This window comes from Tupaia chinensis, unplaced genomic scaffold (genome assembly GCF_000334495.1).
Source record: "Tupaia chinensis unplaced genomic scaffold, TupChi_1.0 Scaffold000174_1, whole genome shotgun sequence".
Classification (NCBI taxonomy): Eukaryota; Metazoa; Chordata; class Mammalia; order Scandentia; family Tupaiidae; genus Tupaia; species Tupaia belangeri.
This window is the reverse complement of record NW_006159649.1, coordinates 3,021,367-3,037,763: the sequence shown is the minus strand read 5'-3', so window position 1 is coordinate 3,037,763 and position 16,397 is coordinate 3,021,367.

Here is a 16,397-nt window from a genome sequence, read left to right as displayed (position 1 = left end):
GAGAAAACAAGCCACCAGGTCCAGGACTCAAACCCTGGTTGGCCATGTGAGAGTTCAGTGCCCCCAACCACCATGCCACCTGACTGCCCCCACATATCCAACCTTTTAACCCAATTGTAGTCTACCACACTATCCAACTAGGTCACTATCCTCTTTCATTCCATTGCTTTCCATTTTGAATGCCTTCTGTTCTTTCTCTCAACATTTGGGTTACTCTTCAGTATCTTTCTCAGATACTACCTATCCTTTGAAGCTTTTTCCCTCCTCAAGAACCATTTGACATGTGGCCAGCAGGTGGTATAGTGGTTAAGACGTTGCACTCCCACATGGCCTATCACAGTTCGAGTCCCAAACTGGGTGGGTGTGTGTGTGTGTGTGTGTGTGCCCAAAAATCCAGAGAAGAAAATGGAGGAGAAGGAATTACAATATGGCCATTCCCCCTGGGACATATGATTTTTTCACTTTCTTTCTCTCTGTCTTTTCTCTGTCTCTGGTGCTCACACACACCCTATAGCAAAAATATCTCAAAAAATATTCCTTTGACCCAACTTGAATTTTCCCTTTACTGTATGTCCCTCCATTTGTGTCTATTTACCTAGTTTAAAAAAGATTTTACTGGAACCAGCAGATGGCATAATGGATATGTTGCTGGAACTCCCATATAGTCAACCGTGGTTTGAGTCCCAGACCCCACAACTTAAAGCTCACTCCATGTGCATGTGTGTGCGTGCCCATGATCCTGAAAGAAGAATGGAAGAGAAGGGACTGTGATGGCCATCCCCATCTGGGAGGTGATTTCTCATTTTCTGTCTCTCTGTCTCTCTCTGTCTTTGCAAACTATGGCAAAAATATCTCTTTAAAAAAATAAGATTTTACTGCATTCTATTAAATGGTGCCAAAATATGCAAGTTATCTACATTCTCATTTCTGCTATTGATTTCCTGGGTGACTTTAATAGGGTGTATCAATCTAATGGTAAGAAGATATAAATAGAAACAATTTCCAAGCTAGAAAAATAATCTTTATAGTGTGAAGATTTATTAAAATTGAAAATATATAAATATCTGTGAAGTTTTGCTTTTCCTTAAGATGACTGATGAACACATCAAATGACATTACAGGGATACAATCAGCAGGTAGGTATTTTCCCCATACATTAAAACTACAAGCAAATAAAAAATTGGAGAAAGTTATTATAGATTTAAAAAGACTTAAATGTTGCATTAACCAACTGCAATTCATAGCCCTCTTTTGGTACTGATTCAAACATGTGGTTTAGAAAAATAACTGGATATTTGCACATTCAGTAAACATTTAGTGAGGTTAAGGAGCTATTGAATATTTTAAAATAATCTCCAGTAGAGAGATTATGGTTTTACATTTTTAAAGAGATGGTTCAGAAATACATACCAACATATTTATTGATGATGGACTCCGTATATTTGCGAGTTTGTTGTGCTAGTCTATTTTCTTTGTGTGAATGTCCACAGTGAATTGCATAGTTCAATTGATCAGTAACATATAGGGAAAGTGAGCAGCTGATGGGTGAAGCCACAAAGACCAGCTAGCTCCCTGAGACAGAATGTTCATCCTCAGATGTGCCTGTTTCAGTCTCTACAGTACTGTTGAAGATTTAGAGAATATTCATAAGCACTAAATTCCAAGTGTCTGGTTGATCAGACATAATATAATGTTATTAACTAAAAATGGGATTTGAACAGTCAAAAAATTCAAGCTATGCTACCTTCTTGTTTCTTTTATAAATATATTTTAACTATAGATGGAAACACAAAATTACTGTTTTGATTTTTTTTTTTCAAGTGTTTACTACAGGGCACATGTGCTTGCCAGAGAGACAGAGACAGTAAGCGGGAAGTAAAAAATCACCCCTACAGACCAGATAGTCACCCTTCACACTGCAGTCTCTTCTCCTCTACTGTCCTCCTGGGATTTTGGGCATGCACGCACACATGCCCAGCATGAGTTTCAAGCCACAACTCAGGACTTGAACCATGGTTGGCCATGTGGGAGTCCAGCGCCTTAACCATCACTCTACCATCACTCTGCTGGTTCCTACTGTCTTAATTTTTTAATGTATGAAAAATAAAAAATACATAAATAAATCTTACCAGTTTTTAGGATTGGACTTATCAAGAGTGGCACATGTCTACCTTTAGCACAAGGATAACTGTGCTGAGCAAACCAGGATACCTTGGACAGCAACCATGGAAGTCTATTTTTATACATAGAATCAGGATTACAATAAGAAATTTCTTTCTGTTTGTTTCTTGTAGTTCAGACTCAAGAGAGATCATTACATTACAATGTTGGCACATATGTGTTCAGATTCATAAGGCTTAGCTTCCTCGCAATTGTGTTATTGTATCAAGCCAATTCTTCCCACGTAATGGGTCTTTAATGAACATTTGTTGAAAAAATGAATAATGAAACAAATTAATGTGAATTTTACCTTATATCATCTTCATTTTATTTTAGATTAGTATTTTTTCTGAGGACTTTAAATAGTGAGCCATGACCTGAACACAATAGCTTCATCAGTTTTCTATAAGTGATCACTAGTTTCTGTGTCAAGGGGTCCATTTTCTTATTGTGTCTCTGTAATTCAGGATGGCCACCTGTAAGAAGCACAGAGCATCACATAACATAGAGGAAACTGTGTTTAAATTCCAGTTCAAGATCGTCTTTGCTAGACCGACCAGTTTGCTCTTCTAGAAGAATGGCAAACTTGCTTTGTCTTCATGTCTGTGCCCATTCTGTTCCTTGTACTCACAAGGCTCTACCTGTTTGCTCGGTTAGCCCTTAGTTTTCCTGAAGACTCAGCTCAAATTATGCCCTCTCCAGGAAGCATTCCCTAAGCATCCCCAGTGAGTAATCTCCTTCCCTAAAATAGAAGACACTCCAGGCTTGCTGCCATAGAGCGTGTTGTGCTGCAGCATAATCACCTACTTATTTGTGTCTCCACTAGATTTGGTTTCTATTCCCACTCCTTCTCACATCAAAATACACACACACACACACACACACACACACACACACACACACAGAGTAACATACCTAAAACTGGAGACACTGCTTACAGTCTTTTGTATCCTCAGTTCCTAAACTAGTGGCTGGAATGCAACTAATACTCAATAAATCTTCACAGTTGTTGATGAGGCTTGTAATAAAAGAAGTGTGAAGTTGTCAGGAAGCTTCCATTTCCTGAAAAGTTTCATCATTACTTAAAAGAAACATGTATTTCAAAATGATATGACTCCTACTGGTGATAAGGGAAAGTCACCTTCACAACCAGTTTGACATCACAATTACTTGATATGATTTAAAGAATATCAAAAGGATACGCCCTTTCTACTTAGCTTCACAGCTAAGAATAACATTCTGGCTGTGACACAATGACTGAAATAACTATAATTATTCACTCCTATGGCTTAGGTAATGAATGTTGCTGTAACAAAAAAGCTTAACTTATAGAGGAAACCCATTAGTTTCCCAGGAAGTGAGTCATTTAAAGAATAAACATTGGGCAAATAAGTTTAGAGAGACATGAACTCTAATAACAGAGACCAGAACTCTATGAACTGTACCACTGACTAGAGGTTCACAATGGTTCACTGTAGAATTTCCCAAATTCAGTCACTCACACACCACTTACCCGATTTTACCACATCTGAGTATTGCATACCTGTGCTATTATTTAATATTTATATGTAAATGAACATATTCTTAAAAATTAAATGTCTCTTTTACATCCCAATCTTGAGAATCATAGCTATGAAATAAAACATTACATGCATTAAGATAATATCATAACTACTGAAATAATTAAACACATCTTGTTACTTCAACATGGGAAATACTTGTTTAGCACTTAAAAAAATATCTTTCTGGGATCAGCAGGTGGCATGGTGGTTAAGGTGCTAGACTCCCACATGAACAACCACAGTTCGAGTCTTGGATCTTGTGCCCTGAAAATTAAGCCAGGTGCATGTGCATGCATGCTCAAAATCCCAGGAGGAAAATAGAGGAGAAGGGATTGCAGCATCGCCATCCCCTTGGGGGGATAAATTCTCATTTTTCTTCTCATTGTGTCTGTCTCCAGCAAGCACACGTGTCTATAGCAAAATCCTAAATAAAAAAAAAAAAGAATAAAAATTATCTCCTGAAATTAGATTGACCAGAGTTCAAGTACTAAATATAAAATTTACTTTCAATGTCTATTAACAACTTATTTAAAGTATCTCTGTTTCCAACATTTGCCAGTAAAAGAGGACCAATAACAGTACCTACATTTGAGAATTCTGAGGGTTAAATACAGAATGCTTATAAAGGATTTAGCACAATATCTTAATAATACAGCAGATAGTAAAGGTTAGAAATTATTTAGAACTTAGTTATCAACAATAATGTCAGAGATGTTATACAACCTTATTATCAAAAAAACTCAAATACATTATTTTTGTTGATATTACCTAATTTATACGTAGATCTAGTAGCTGTAGATAGTGTTACCTCCATTTTATTAAGCTGCACTTTACTGAAAAAAAAAAACAACTGATCTATAGATTTCCAATATCTCATGATTAGAATGCTTTCTCTATTTCGTTTTTTGTTTTGTTTTGTTTTTTGTGAGTATAATCAAGGTTGATTTGGACCATTGTATATCAAAGATTTAAGAGTTTTTTTTCTCATAAATGGGTTAAGTAAACTATCCAAAGGAACAAAATACATTATTATAAAGATATGATACATTCCAGAAAATTATAAAATTATACAAAACCTAACCTCATAGCATTACTTAAAAGAAACATGTATTTCAAAATGATATGACTCCTACTGGTGATAAGGGAAAGTCACCTTCACAACCAGTTTGACATCACAATTACTTGATATGATTTAAAGAATATCAAAAGGATACGCCCTTTCTACTTAGCTTCACAGCTAAGAATAACATTCTGGCTGTGACACAATGACTGAAATAACTATAATTATTCACTCCTATGGCTTAGGTAATGAATGTTGCTGTAACAAAAAAGCTTAACTTATAGAGGAAACCCATTAGTTTCCCAGGAAGTGAGTCATTTAAAGAATAAACATTGGGCAAATAAGTTTAGAGAGACATGAACTCTAATAACAGAGACCAGAACTCTATGAACTGTACCACTGACTAGAGGTTCACAATGGTTCACTGTAGAATTTCCCAAATTCAGTCACTCACACACCACTTACCCGATTTTACCACATCTGAGTATTGCATACCTGTGCTATTATTTAATATTTATATGTAAATGAACATATTCTTAAAAATTAAATGTCTCTTTTACATCCCAATCTTGAGAATCATAGCTATGAAATAAAACATTACATGCATTAAGATAATATCATAACTACTGAAATAATTAAACACATCTTGTTACTTCAACATGGGAAATACTTGTTTAGCACTTAAAAAAATATCTTTCTGGGATCAGCAGGTGGCATGGTGGTTAAGGTGCTAGACTCCCACATGAACAACCACAGTTCGAGTCTTGGATCTTGTGCCCTGAAAATTAAGCCAGGTGCATGTGCATGCATGCTCAAAATCCCAGGAGGAAAATAGAGGAGAAGGGATTGCAGCATCGCCATCCCCTTGGGGGGATAAATTCTCATTTTTCTTCTCATTGTGTCTGTCTCCAGCAAGCACACGTGTCTATAGCAAAATCCTAAATAAAAAAAAAAAAGAATAAAAATTATCTCCTGAAATTAGATTGACCAGAGTTCAAGTACTAAATATAAAATTTACTTTCAATGTCTATTAACAACTTATTTAAAGTATCTCTGTTTCCAACATTTGCCAGTAAAAGAGGACCAATAACAGTACCTACATTTGAGAATTCTGAGGGTTAAATACAGAATGCTTATAAAGGATTTAGCACAATATCTTAATAATACAGCAGATAGTAAAGGTTAGAAATTATTTAGAACTTAGTTATCAACAATAATGTCAGAGATGTTATACAACCTTATTATCAAAAAAACTCAAATACATTATTTTTGTTGATATTACCTAATTTATACGTAGATCTAGTAGCTGTAGATAGTGTTACCTCCATTTTATTAAGCTGCACTTTACTGAAAAAAAAAAACAACTGATCTATAGATTTCCAATATCTCATGATTAGAATGCTTTCTCTATTTCGTTTTTTGTTTTGTTTTGTTTTTTGTGAGTATAATCAAGGTTGATTTGGACCATTGTATATCAAAGATTTAAGAGTTTTTTTTCTCATAAATGGGTTAAGTAAACTATCCAAAGGAACAAAATACATTATTATAAAGATATGATACATTCCAGAAAATTATAAAATTATACAAAACCTAACCTCATAGGGAGTCCAAAATATATTAAATGTGTGATAGAAAGAAACTTTGGGAGAGAGAGTTATCATTCCATAAATGTTCCTATAAGCACAAGGAGAAATCATTCTTTACTTAAGCAATTTGATCAAAGCTTCTTTAGAGCCAAGCAAGAGAAACACCAAGTGCAGCTTAACATCAGGGACACTGAGGATAAAAGGAATGCACTTATTTAGCCCATTTTAAGAAAGGGTGTGTTTTTGCGATCTTTAGTTTTTAGTTTGTTATCTGCATATTTGAACTTACTGTCATCACTAGTACAACAAAAAAGTTCAAGAACATGATCTGAAGTTAGATCTGGACAAATGGATGCTACTATGCTAAAGCTTAAAACTTTATCCTAATATTTTTTTAATAGTCTCAAATGTTCAGTTTCTATCATTTGCTGAGCCTTGTCTATTGAGCTTAATCTCAGCAAATCTTGTGTGTGACCCTCCACCCCCACTCCCAGCCTCACTTAGCCTGGCAGTGTTGAAACATGTGCTTTGTGCTTCTTTGCATCCCTGACAAGAAGGAGATAGACTGTCGTTTGAACTGTTCATCCCTCAGGGGGCTTTGACACTCAGTAAATATTATTTAAAGTTGAGGATGATGGTTTTCAAACCATCTATTCTATAATACAGATCAGCTATTTGGATAAATGTGAGAGTGAATTTTTGTACATCTTGGAGTTTCTCTTCAGGTGAAAGGAAAAATTGAGTTCAGCACTCAATTTCTATTCAACTCTTTTCCACAATTCTCCTACTTGTTATAATATTCTTTTATTTTTGTCTTTAGTTTCTCCCATCACCTTGTTGTTTTCTAAATATTTTGTGTTTGCATGTTTTCTAAACTGAATCCTTCAATACTGAAGGAAATAAATCTGTAAATTAATAGAGTTTTTGAAGGAACTAAAAAAAAGTCACATAAACATTTGTGGAGAAAATCTAGTACAGGAAACTGGGTGGACCAAGTCTACTGAATAAGAACAAGTAAAGCATTAGGGTTCTTTAGCTTGGGAATACAGTTTAAACAATGACCTTTATTTATTAAACATATTTTGACTGAGTGCCTCCTGTACTTCAGATTCTGTATAGGCTTTATTTATTTTTTTCTTTCTTTTTCTGGAGAGGTTTTTGCTACAGGGCGCGTGTACTCCCCAGGAAGACAGAGAGACAGACAGAAAGTGAGAAATCACCCCCCAGTGGGGATGGTCATGCCACAATCTCTTCTCCTCCATTCTCCTCCAGGATCTTGGGCATGCACGCACACACACACCCAGCATGAGTTTAAGCCACTGGGTCTGGGACTGGAAACGCCGTCGACTACATGGGAGTCTAGCCACAAAGCCATTACACTAACTGCTGGTCCCACTGTATAGGCTTTTGATATACAGCAGAGTACCAAAAAAAGGTATTCTTGCTCTCATGCATCTTACTTTCAAACATCTGCAAGAGGCATGATGGTATTTCTAGCCACTGTTAGGTTACAGGGCTTGTAGCATATATTGCTGGAGAAGAGGTTATTTAAGGAAAAAAGAATACAAAATATGCACAGATGGATATATAATTGAATATTTATAACTAGAAAAATATCACAAAATTGCAAATGCTGAGAGATGTGCTCAATAGTTGGGCACACAGGCAGCCCGATATTGTTGGTGCCTATTGAAGTGAAGGGGAGCATCTGAAATGAACATCATTTTGTTCAACTACTATGTATCTATTGTGACTCCAGAGACAGATGTGTGGAAATCACAGAGCCTCTCACTTGCTCAGATCTCTTCTAAGGCCCTAAGTGGAACTCAAACAATGCTCATATGCTTTTTCAAAATTTACAAAAATAAGACATTTAACAAAAATTGGTTAAGACAATGGCCTCCTTCCAATCTGACTTTCCTTATAACATGCTTCTCTTCTTGTCAGAAAATCCAGCTAAGTAGAAATCCAGTTAAATGAAAATCATATTAGAGGTTCATTTAATGAGGTAGATGTATATGGTTCACAGTCTCTTCCATTAAGAGTTAAGTCGGTGCTAGCCTTCCAAGGTGCCAAATTCAAAATCTTTTTTTTTTAATTGCCAGAGGGTACATATTTTTGATAGAAGGAGACAGAGAGACAGAGAAACACACACACACACACACACACACACACACACACACACACAAAGGAAAAAGCACTGCCCACTGGGGCACGGCCATGCTGCGATTTTTTTCCCTCCATTTCTCCATCATGTCAGGATTTGGGGTATGCAAGCACAGCATCTCGCATATTTTTCAAGTCACTGGGCTGGGATTCAAACTGCAGTGGACCAAGGTTTCTATTTTGAGATATTTTTCTCTGCCATGAATTAAAAAATATCCACAAGGCAATTCAGTGGATGTTTTTTTCTTCTGAGCATTAGACTACTTTCCGTATTAGATGGTGAATGATACTAGTACAATTAATAGGATGTCTTAGGACCATAAAAAAGTGTGGTCATGAATGTGTCTCTATTTAGATCTTCTAAGTCATACCCTGCTATGGTTAAAAGTGATCGAGATGAACAATTTTACCAAACGCTTGTACATTCAACACTGTACTAGGAAATGCCTTTAAAAACACTGGAACGGGGAGAAACCACTGGTACATTCAAAACATACACGATAAAATACTACTTTATATAATAACTTAAAAGTGTATTTTCATCAATATTAAACTGGCTACAGCTTGTCCCAGCCTAGGTGCCACAGTTGGTAGTGTAATGGATCGTAAGACCGGAAGCCACATGTCCAACCACCAGTTCAGATCCCCAGTCTCACTGACCCTAACTGTGCTGGGGAGCCAAGATACTAAGAAGCTGGTGGACTGAAGAAAAGGGATCGTGGATGATAAGACTCTGTCAAAGGTGCTTCTCTTTCGCTCTCTGTCTCTTTGTGGGTTGGGCTGCAATTTTTTTTTTTTTATTTTTAAAATTTTGCTGCAGGGCAAAATTTTGCTAATAGAGACAGAGATAAAGAGTCAGAGAAAGTGAGAAAGCATCCCCCAAAGGGTATGGCTACACTTCAATCCCTTCTACTCCATATTCCTCTTAGGATTTTAGGCACATGCCTGACATGTTTTTCAAGCTGCTGAGTCTAGGACTCCAACTGTGTAGTCAGCCATATTGGATCCAGCCTCCTTAACTGCTATGACACTTGCTGGATGCAGTATGGATTTACAAGACATGCATGCAGTGTATAATAATTGAATCAAGTATATTAATCTTCTTCAACATAGAACGTTACACTATATTATTATGTTATATACACTTATTAGTAGCTCTGCTGTTCATGCACTCTTTATCATGAATTATAGCATGTTTTAAAATTAAGACAGCTTTGTTCTAATTATAAAAATACTTCACATTTATTTAAAGTATTATGTAATACATTATAAAATCATCCATAATACCACTACCCAATGCCAATGGTAACATTTTAGGTTCTTATTCAGAACTTGAAAACTTGCTCATTCCAAGAACTAGTATTGGCAGAAAATAAAATAAATAAACATGTTCTCATAGCAGTTTACAAATGAAAGCAAGGAATCTACAAATGGAAGATGGAATATGTTTCACCATGAGGAATAACAATGATTTACTATTACACATTTCTTAGGCTTCTGTTGACAATGAGGTCCTCAGCTGACTCAGGGTCAGCGGAAAACGATTAAACAGCAACCCTTCCTGAGGTATGATCAAAGAGACTTATTGAAGGTTTCATAGAAATGAACTGTGGATAGAAAGGGGATTTCTTTTTATTACGTGAGCTTGAAGTTTCTTAAATCCCAGAGTAGTCTACATAACACTTCCACGGACTCAGGCAAAGATACAGTGAAGAGAGAAAATCTGGAAGCAGTACGATGAGACAGGAAAGGAAAATTATAGGAGATCTGGCAGCTCTGATAGGCACGTTGGAAAATACACTGTGGAGGACAAACATTTTCATGTTTTGGCATTAAAAAACTCTCTAGAGAAGTAGGAAATTAGGAAAAGCAGTAAATTGAGCTTTAGCAGTAGAACTGATGACAACTCTAAACTTAAATTCTAACTTTTTAACAGCTGCAAGAAAAGAAATGTTGAAAAATCTCTTTCATACATTTGTATAAAATCCCAGAAAGACAAATTTGCCTTCTCCAAAATAGTCTAGAATGGTGTGTGAGAGCAACAAATTGAGTTTTCCCATGATAATGGTGACAAGATCTCAGCAAGGCAAGGCAGCTCTGGTCCCTTCAGCCTCCAACAGTTATGTACATTAACAATTCCTTGTGTAATTTTGAAATCCATATCACATGCTACGAAACATTGATAGGATAAGCATGGTATATTATAATTATATGACAAATGCTAATAAAGAAAGAAGACATGAGAGAAAATCAGGCAAAGAACAGTAGGGTGGACCTTAGTTTTAGGTAAAAATTTCTTCAAGTGTTATTTGAACATGACCTCAAAATTTGATAGCATTCATAACTAGAAAGTCTTCAGAAAGTCTTTTAAAGCAGACACAGCAGATGATCAATCATACAAATAGCACATTGCTTTGAAAGAATGGTTTAAAAAAGTCTTTGTAAAGTAAGAGATATATGATGAAAGATGATGGAAAAAGGGGCCATCAGTTAGTGTAATGGCTATGTCACTGGACTCCCACGTAGTCAACCGCTGGCCTGTGGCTTAAAACTCATGCCGGCGCTTGTGTGTGCATGCCCAAGATCCCGAGAGGAGAATGGAGGAGAAGGGACTGCCACGTGGTCAGCCCCACTGGGAGGTGATTTCTTGCTTTCTTTCTCTCTTTCTCTCTCTGTCTGGCGAGCACACGTGCCCTATAGCAAAAACCTCTCTCAAAAAATAAAAAAAGAAAGATGATGGAAAAGAAGTGGGTAGGTAAAATAAGTCAAATAACCTTCATAAAGTTAAAAAATGACTATTGGGTTTAGTAAGTCGTAGTTAATCCTTAGACCAGATCTTAACTCTCTGGTTGATTTTAGGCAAATCGCTTGTCTGCATCTCCTTTCCCTTCTCTATAAAATGAGGATAGACAGTTATTCTATTTTTAAAATATTATTTAAACAAGTAATGAATAAAATGTATGAAATGATTTCCCTGTGAGTAGAGCCATGCTTGCTAAGTATCTATTTCATACTTACAACTTTATGAGAAAAATTGTGCTTCTAATCTCATTTTAGAGACGACAAAATTAATCATCAAGATGTTCAAGCTTATTTAATAGCTAGTTAACTGGACAAAAACACGTGAGAGGAGAAAATTTTAAAGAAAACTAATCAATAGAGAATAAGAACCAATGTACAGTTACAGAAATTCTGAAGGAGACAAGTAGTTAAGAGTGCAATCTAGCAATCAACATACAGATTGACAAGGGTATTTTACTAGGAGACGATAGTGGGAACATAGAAGAAAGAGTTAGCCTAAGGGACATTTTACGGAGTCTTACTGGAAAATGGTTGTAGGTGTAAAAAGAAGACTGGCATACTGTGACTTTAGAATCAAATCAGGCATGTCTACATTTCACAGCCAACTCTGAATCTTACTATCTGGATCTTGAACAATACGTCTTGAATCTTAGCTTTCTCTGTAAAATAAGAGTGGTGATACCTACCATGTCAGTTTCTTTTTTTGTTTTTGTGTCTGGAGAGGTTTTTACTATAGGGTGCGTACGCTCACCGGACACCAGACAGACAGAGACAGACACAGAGACAGAAAGTGAGAAATCATCCCCCAGGGTGGATGGCCACCCCACAATCCCTTCTCATCCATTCTCCTCTTGGGATCTTGGGCACACATGCACACGCGCCTGGTGTGAGTTTTAAGCCACTGGGTCCAGGACGCGAACCACGGTCGACTACGTGGGAGTCCAGCAACATAGCTATTATGCTAACTGCTGGTCCCCCATGTCAATTTCTTTGAAGGATGAAATTAGAAACGTCAATCCTGACATTCCTTAAGTGGCCACTATCGCCATCATGCTGAGGGCAAAGTTTGCAATTGTTCCCAAATTGTTTTATAGGCTGAGATAATAATGCTACTATTTGTCATATAGGATATGAACAACTAATATTTATTGAGAATCTACCATAAGTCATCCACTACTAGCTGCATGGAAAATACAAAGCAGAATGTAATGTTGATCCCTTATGGTACTATTTCATAATTAACCAAGAACAATAAGACAAGTGCTCAAAAGAAAATGAAAATGAAGATCAGCACATGAAAAATGCAATAAAAGAAGTGCAGAGCATAATGGGAGTTGAGAAATGAGAGAGTTACTTTCTGGCTCTGACATGATGTGTCACAAAGGCCATGATCTGGCTCTTGGAAAATGGGTAGAATTTTGACATACAGTGATAGGATCTTACAAGGCAATGGGACTAGAGTGAACAAAGATATTAGTAGGCCAATTACAAGAATACTTTGAGCAGGGACTGTATATTGAGAGAATAATAGAGAAAATTATATACATAGTTTGAATATGGTTTTGAATGATTGGACAAAGCTGATTTTTATACTTCAAGAGGCAGAGGAAGAAGTAACTTGAAAAAACAAACAAACAAACAAAAAACAAAAAAAACCACCAGAATGGCATTATTACATTGGTGATAAAAGAATTTATATATAGTAAACAAAAAAAAGAATTATAAACATGTCAGTGAGGTAGACCAATGTAATAACTGGTGAAGGCAACATAAAAATATAACAGTTTTTAACCTTGTGGTTTTTAAAATTAATTTTTATCTATTTATTTTATTTTATTTATTTATTTTGCTATAGGGCACATGCGCTCGCCAGACAGACAGAGACAGAGAGGCAGAAAGCAAGAAATCACCCCCCAGGGGAGATGGTCACGCTACAATCCCTTCTCCTCCATTCTCCTCTCCAGATCTTGGGCAAGCACATATATGCGCCCGGCGTGAGTTTTAAGCCACTGGGTCCAGGACGTGAACCGTGGTCGACTACGTGGGAGTCCAGCGACATAGTCATTACGCTAACTGCTGGTCCCATTATCTATTTATTTTAATTTTCCATAGGGCATGGACACTCACTAGAGAGAGACAGAGAAAGAGAGAGAGAGAGGGAAAGAAAGTGCCCTCGGAGGTGGGGAGGTGGCCATGCCACACCACAATCCCTTCACTTTCAATCTCCTTTCAGAAGTTTAGTCATGTACACACATGTACCCGGTATGTTTTACAAGCTGCCAGGCTGGGACTTGAACCATGTAGTTTGTGATGTGAAATTAGCTACTTTAACCACCACAACACCAAATAGCCCCCAAATATTCTTTATTTGGGAAAAAAATTAACATTTTGTAATTGTGTTTCTTTCAAGTATTGCTTGATTTTTCTTCTCTATGGCCACTTTTCTTTTCTTTTCTTTTTTAAAATTTTTGTTTCTTTTTTCTTTTCTTCAAGAAAGATTTTTGTTATAGGGCACACGCCAGAGAGACAGAAAGTGAAAAATTACTCCCCAGTGGGGATAGCCATGCTGCAATTCCTTCTCCTTTATTCTTCTCTCAGTATTTTGGGCACACATGCACACATTCCCAGTGTGAGTTTTAATCTACCAGGTCCAGGACTCGAAGTGCAGACGATGATGTGGGAGTCCAGCAATGTAACCATTACACCATCTGCTTGTCCCAGTGGCCAGTTATTTCAAAGAGTAGACTGAGAGTCCAGTAGATATATCAACATTCAAAGGAAGGGATGAGAAATCTAGGAGGAAAAGCAGGAGTTAGGTGAAAAGATGAGTACATATGAATTTGTATAAGTAGTATATTATTCATAATTGCTAAGACATGGAACCAACTCAAATGATCATGAATAGATAAGTGGATTTAAAAAGTATGGCACATATACTCTATGGAATACTACTCAGCCATATAAAACAACAAGACCCAGGCATCTGATAGAAAGTGGACAAATATGGAAAATGCACTGCTGAGTGAAGCAAGCCAGGCTATGAAAGAGAGGCATTGTGTATCTCCACTTAGTATCAACTGACTGTTCACACTCTATGGTAGAACCTGAAAGATTAGGTTATATAGAAGCACGAAAAATGGTTATGAAAACTGGAGATAGTGTGAGAAGAGGGTAGGAGAAGGGGGAGAGTGAGAAGAAGGGAATCAAGGAGAAAAATAGGCAAGATATTTATGGGACACAGAAAGGGATGATTATCTGTTGATATCGTGTATGGTATCTTCAACTGGACTGACGTCAAGTGTATTCATCTTGAGTAAATTCACTTTACAAATAGTAATGATGCATAGTTATTATATAAAATTTTAAAAATTAAAAATAAATAAATGAATGGCATTATTTACACACACACATAATTGTTCATTCTAAGAATCTAGGGTTCAAGTCTCATATTCCCTTTGTTCTACAGTACTGGAAACACTGCCTAAATGCTTCTGTGCCTCGGTATTCTCATTTATAAAATGGTTATGTCACAGGACTATGATGAAAACTGGCTGAAAAAAATACATTGAATCAACTAGAAGAATATCTACCACATAATAGCCAGTAAATTATTCTTAGCTTCTGTTGTCTTTAGTATCAATTAATTTTAGGTAAAATTTATTGTAATAATGTGTTAATGAAAACTCAGATCAGAACACTTAGCAGTAGAACTGCAAAGCAGAGGGAAAATATCAAGATGATTAGCAAGATAATATGGTACAAGTGAAAAAGAATAGTAGTGTTTGAGGTCATAGAATTGAGAAAACTGTGGTCTACTTCTAATACTTACCAATCATAAAATAAGATATAATTAAAACTTGTGATGGGGGTAAAGCTTTGGGACTTGAGCCAGCAATAAGGTGTCACCGTAAAAGTCACCATTGGGTGCAGCAGAGATAGTTTATAGTAAAAGATTCAGTAGAGATAACTCCAGAGGGTAGCAAAGAACCCGACCAACACTCAATGTGCAGAACACACTAAGAATAAATATGGGGCCAGAAATATGAATAGAAACCAAAAGTATGCTGTTTCAAACATTCAATAAGAAAGAGTAAACTTTCCGTGTTGAGGGGTTTAACAGTGTTCATTGCTCTAAGTTCAGGAGAAATGGGAATTGGGAGGGAAAAAATAACAGATTAGAAATTACAAGGCTAATGATGCCCCTTAAGTATACATTATCATTAGGGTGTGTTGAAGATCCAGAGCAAACCACAGCTAATAGATAACAAGGAAATAGAGGTCCAATTATTGTTCCAAAAGTGAGTGGGTAGAGTGTGGATTTGATAGATGTGTTTAAGAGGTATGCTGTGCAATATTCTAGTAAACATAAGTAGAGCAGAACTTGGCAGACCCTGCATATCACACATTTGCAGTTGGCAAATTCCACGTGGTATTCTGTTTTGCATTCCTTACCAATAAAAACAATAGTAGACCAGAAGGCAATTCAAACTTCAAAATGGCGTCCTCTACATTCAAAGTAGTGAGGCAACTCAGAGGAGTAGCAAATATAGCATTGAAATCACTGCTTACAGAGGAAGGTTGGCACTGAATTGTCTCTCGAATTGCTCTGACTTCCTCTTTCAAAATAGAACCATGTAATGTCTTGGCAGTTCACATTGTAATGGTGGATGGTTAATGCTTTATAAGCAACTTGATTGTTTCTTAGAGTTGGTTTTAAGCCTAAGAATATGCATTTGGATACTCAGGGAAAACCAGTAACGGAACTATAGCAATTAAACTGAAGTTCAGCCCTTTGCTAACCTTTTCAGCTGCCTCCACCTGACAGGCTGAATCTGGCAGGGGACCTTGTTGGTCCACCCCACCTTCCTGGCAAGTCAGCCATCTGGCCAGTCGCACCTGTTTCCAGCAGCAGTCCTACTTGTCCCATGAGCCCAATGTTGGTTTAAATGAAGTGGGAGCTAATGGGACTTGAATTACATGTGGAATGAGATGGAAATGTGTGAAAAGGAGGGCTAAGCAAAGCCAATTAGCTAACCCAGAATGCATGAGCTAACCAGAGTA